Source organism: Panthera tigris, chromosome A3, assembly GCF_018350195.1.
Source record: "Panthera tigris isolate Pti1 chromosome A3, P.tigris_Pti1_mat1.1, whole genome shotgun sequence".
Taxonomy (NCBI): Eukaryota; Metazoa; Chordata; class Mammalia; order Carnivora; family Felidae; genus Panthera; species Panthera tigris.
In genome coordinates this window covers 55,361,521-55,366,734 of record NC_056662.1, presented here as the reverse complement: position 1 = coordinate 55,366,734, position 5,214 = coordinate 55,361,521, and the positions used below count along the sequence as shown (strand labels likewise).

At 44.1% G+C, this 5,214-nt stretch overlaps 1 long non-coding RNA gene across 2 annotated transcripts; it reads left to right on the top strand.

Moving 5' to 3' along the window:
• Nucleotides 1-237: 237 nt before the first annotated feature.
• Nucleotides 238-4,886, top strand: LOC122237007. 2 transcript variants are annotated; one of them, XR_006215202.1, is made up of 4 exons: nucleotides 238-416; nucleotides 2,046-2,203; nucleotides 2,949-3,203; nucleotides 4,673-4,886. It is a non-coding gene; the product is annotated as an uncharacterized LOC122237007 (long non-coding RNA). The 2 variants fall into 2 exon arrangements; XR_006215203.1 differs by lacking the exon at nucleotides 2,046-2,203.
• Nucleotides 4,887-5,214: the final 328 nt, after the last annotated feature.

Below are 5,214 nucleotides of genomic sequence, written 5' to 3'. Positions count from 1 at the left end.
GGGCCTGGGGGTGTGGGATCCCCCGCCCCGGCGTGGGAATGCCTCGTTCCCGGAGCCCACTCCGAGGCACATCCTCTCCATTTCTCCTCGCCTGCGAAAGTGACACGTCTGCGGCCGCACATTGTCGCCGATTGTGGGAAAGGGCCGCCAGCCTTTCCGCCGCTCCCGGCCGCCCTAATGAGGGAACAATCGGGCTCCCCGGAGCTGCCGGCGGGGTCAGGCCCGGCGCCCCGCACAATGGGCGCGGCGCCCGAGCCCCTGACAGCGCCATAAATTGGCCGTGCAAAGCTGAGCGCTTGGTGGTCCCCGGGAGGAAAGAGCCGCCGCCGGCAGCGCGAAAAGACGAGTCCGGGAGCCCGCCAGGGAGCCAGTGGTGTTTTTTCCAGATCACCTTGTTGGAACTTAGAGTAGCAGAGGTCAGACGAGAAGGACAATAGCGGGGTCCAAGGGTGAACTCCGGCGGGGGGGCTCTGAACCCGGGCTCCCAGGTCGAGCAGAATGAATGGGGTGGGCGCTGAAGTCGGGGGGCCCACAGGGGCCCCGGAGTCCGAAGGTCGCGGGGCCGGCCTGGCCCAGAAAGCCCCCTTCCCCCCTCCATCCCAGAGAAAGGAATGGCCCACACTGAAGAAGACATTTCTGCTGCTCACAAAGGGCTTTCTTTCTTTTTTTTTCCTTTTTGGTTTTTTTCTTTCTTTTTTGAAAGATATTTTAGCACAGATCTTACCAGATGAGGACAAGATAAGAAAATCACTAGATGTGGGCTCTTTTTTTTTTTTCACGGAAGATATACATATAATGCAAAGTACCTTTTGAAGTGGTTTTTTTTTTTAATCAAAAGTTTTCTAAGAAAAAAAAATAACTTCTGTTCAATCTCAGAGAAATAAATGGCATAAGGATGCTCTTTCTGGTTTTTATTTAGCGTCAGTATGGGGTTTTTTTCTTTTTAATCTCTCCAAGGAACAGATAGAGAAAAAACAGAAGGATGGGGAAGCTTATATTAGGATTAAGTGAGCTTTTAACTTGAAAACATGAATTTTAAAAAAAAAAATGTTTGCCAAACTAACATCAACAAATGTGGCCAGATATCTGGTTTTAATGGGATGATTCAGGAGTTTCGGTCTTTTGTGGGCCTTGGGCTGCCAAAATCCTGCACCAATCATGACATCCCCAAACTCAAAAATTTCAATTAAACAAACCCACGATTGCTAGACATGGTACCCTAACTATTTACCTCTGAAGTTGTGTTTGCACGCGCTGTGCTTTTCGAGGTTTCCCTCTTTTTCTTCCTTCTTTTTGAAGATGAGACTATGACCCTTTGGGAGACCAAGGGTCAGTTGAGGACCCGGCAGGCAATGACCTGTACTTTAACTGTATCCTGAGTGAGAAGGCATCTGGCCCAGCACTTCGTGGCCCCACCATCCCCCCCCTCCAACCCTGCCTGCCACAGCCCCCATCTTCCTTCTTTAAAAGTCTAACTCACATCCCAGAAGGGATTGTGCAAGGCCCAAGCTATGCTGCTAGATAGATAGATAGATAGATGATAGATAAATGATAGATAAAATAATGAGTGTGCAAAAACTGCAATACCAAGTCTCCCTTGAGCCAGGACCTATGGGTTGCTGCTGCCCCAGGGCAGGGTGAGTGAGGCCCAGTGTCAGAGCCTCCCTTGCACACAGCTGCAGGCACCCCTCTCAGAGACTAGAAATGGCAGAGGAGAAGCAGGAGTGTTATCTGAGCCACCTGCCCCACCCCCAACCCCCCACCCCGCACCCCAGAATCCAGGAACCCCACTGGGAACAGCATCTCTCAGCCTCCCTGCCTCCATGAGTCGAGAGGGGGTGTGGCCACCCCAAACTGGAGGTGGTGGCTAGAAAGGCAGAGAGGAGATGGGGTGACAGCAAGAGAAAAGGTAGTTACACTTTTGTATAAAAGCCACCTTTGGTTCGATTGACTGATACTCTGCTTTATTATTCTCTGAAACCTAAAGCCTAAACTTGCCTAAAAGGGGGTGAGTCTTTCCTCTTACCTAATTTTTCCTGATACAGGAGGAGCACTGTGGAAGAAGGAGAAAGGAAGGGTAGGTTCGAGTAGCCTCTCCAGGAAGCACTGTGACCCGACATTCTTCATACAGAACCACAGAATTAGATAAATACGTATTTAAGTGTTATTCCTGAAAGTTTGAAAAGGAAAACTTACTTCTAAGGTAAATCGGATTGAGTTTCCCTCTTAATCGGATTACCCTGGAATACATGGCTTGCTTCCTGAGGGTGGCTAATAATTGATAACTTCTTGGGGCAGAGAGTTACTGAAAAACCATTTGGAGGCAAAAACCAAAATGTATGTTCTAAATTAGGGGCCTAAATTAAGTTGGACAACAATTTTGTTTACATTCTTCAGGTGCTTTCCAAAGATGCCTTTTAAAATCACATTTTCTCATAATTTATCTAGAAAGAGAAGCCAGAAGCATTATCTTTCCAACTGTGGAAAAACTAGTCCCAAACAGTATTCCAAATAAGACAAACACAAATTTTCTTTGAGATAGACAGCTGGCTCTGGGGGAGTGGAAGATGGTCATTTCTAAGTTACAGCCCGCTGTTCTTTATGAATACAATACTGATTCTCAGAAGCACACCCAAGTGAAGAATCCCCTACCTGTTCCCAGAATCTTGTGTTGAAAACAGTACTAAATCTACACTTTAGCAGGACATTGCAAAGAGTTCTATTCCATGAGACCTGAAGCTGAAAAATCTTTGTCCACTAACCGTGTGCTGTTTTTGAAACTTTTATAGTGTTGCTCTTACCTGGAGTGGTGAAAAAAAAAAAAAAAAAAGGTTGAATGGAAAATAAACTGGAGGGGATAAGCTGAACTTCTGGATTCTTCAACGGTTCCATTCGGTTGTTGCATGGAAAAATCTTGAATGATTTCTCCATTTCCCACCTACCTCCAGGTTCCTGAAATAATACATGTAAAAAGAGAAAGACCAAATGGAATAAGAGAGATTATTATTCCAACCCTGTATTATAAGCATGTCATGTGTTCGTAAAGAATTGTTCATCTGGTGAAGGAATAATAAAACGTGACACGTGGAAGAAAGGAAACACAGCCAAGAGGCCCTGTTGCTGAGTGTTCTGAACAACAGACAACCTCTAAGGATCCTCGCCTATAATCCTGGCTCTGCCTTCAATTCACAGTATGCCTTTGGGTAAGTCACTTAACCTTTCTGGGTCTCAGTTTCCCTCTGGGCAAAATGGTGGTTATTATAATAACCCTCTTACCAGTATTTTGCAAAGAACAATGATTACAAATGAATGCAAATCGTCTTGTGTGTGTTAAGAATGACATACAAGGGCTGAGAAATAGCATATGAGCTTGTAGTTCACAGCACACTTTTCCGGGAACAACGCGAGGGTGTTGCAATCACAGAACGATAACAGGGACCACCGAGCAGATTATAACCAAGAGGAATCCTTTAGGAAGAATTCGTGATGAGTCACTGGACCAAAATGGGAAAAGTGGGAAAGGAGATTCAACTCTCATTTTTTTCATATAAATTTTGGCAAAAGTGATTTGGGTGTTAACAGACCAAAGGATGTGCTTAGGACGGTTCATCTAAAGTCGTAGAAATATTAGACGTTACACAACTTAGATACACAACGTGGAGAGGGGATTTATTTACGTAGACACAACTCAGAGGTTTACTATTTATTACATGTGTCTTGTTCTGTGATCAAGGAGGGTTTTATAGGTGGCTTTTCAAGAGGCTGGCAGATATGTAATGATTAACTAAATGTTCAGTAATGCTTTATTTCGTTTGCTTCTAAAGAACAACATTTACCGGATTTCAAGGCAATTATGTTTTAAAACGCACTAAAAAATAAAAATAAAAAATAAATCAAAAAAGCACCTAAAGTCATATTTTTTCTATTTTTATAAACTCTCAAATGTGGAGAAAAACAAGGAAGGAACAAAGGGAGTATTTATGGTAACAAAAGGTTAATAGCGTGCATACAGGCAGAAGAATTACAGATCAATAAAAAAAAATGAACAACACAGGAAAAAAGGAGAATTGATATGAACAAGCAATTAGCAAAATAATAAATACAGTTCTCCAACTCACAGAGGAGTGTTTAACCACAATAAGAAAGTAAAGTTAAAATACTCTGTGCCATACTGCAGGCAGTAGAGAACCCGCTAATACTTCCCGGGGAAATAACCACAAGCAATTATTAAACGCTATAAAAAGTGCCGTGCTCTCTACCCTAGCTACTTGACTTCGAGAACTTTGTGTTTAAAAAAAAAAAAAAAAAAAACAACTCAGGATTGTCCCCTAAGTCTTAACCGGAAGGATGAGGAGGACAGCGTTGCTGGTTACAGTGCATAATTGCAAATAACTCTAAATACACAGCAGTGGGACAGCCGGTTCAATAAACTGGGTCCGCGCATAAAACGCATTCTAACTAGGAGAAAAGATGCCGTGGGGGCTACGAATGCATACTAAGTAGAGAGATATTTAGATACAAAAGGAGGTGAGGAAAAATTTAAGGGTGTGACCCTATTTTGAGGAAAGAAGGAAGAATTGGCAGGACGGGCTATTTAGGCTCCAATATTGCAAATATTGCAGGGTTTCAGTGGTCTATAACAACAAAGGTTTAATCCACACTTGGATTTCAGGTTCCTCTCGGGGCAAGTGCGGGCTCTGCCCTGCAAGTCCTCAGTGCCTGATTCGGAGTGAAGCAGCCACCATGAGAAGCATGGCCCGTCACCGTGGCGGAGGGAAAGAGTTCCACTACGACAGCCACCAGCCAGCCACAGGCAGCTTCGGGAACGTGAAACGGCGCCCATGTGAATTGAGACGGTTCTAAGTCTAAAATACGCACCAAACCTCAAAGACTTTGTAGAAATAACAAAAGATTGCAAAAATATCTCAATAAATCTATGTCGAGTACACGTGGATCTGTTTTGCGTGTCTTAGGTTAAAGCAAATCGCTTGTGAAACTTCACTTCACCTGTTTCTCTTTTTTTTAATGCTGCTACAGGAACATTTAAAATTGCATATGTGGCTTACATTTGTGGAGCCACAGCGTTCTAGAGGGTGTTGACCACCAACCTATGCTGCACCTCATTGGCTAGACTCAGTCACATGACCCCACAGAGTCACAGGAAGTCAGAGAATGCAGTCCTACAGTGTATCCAGGAGGCAGCCAACTGGAAAC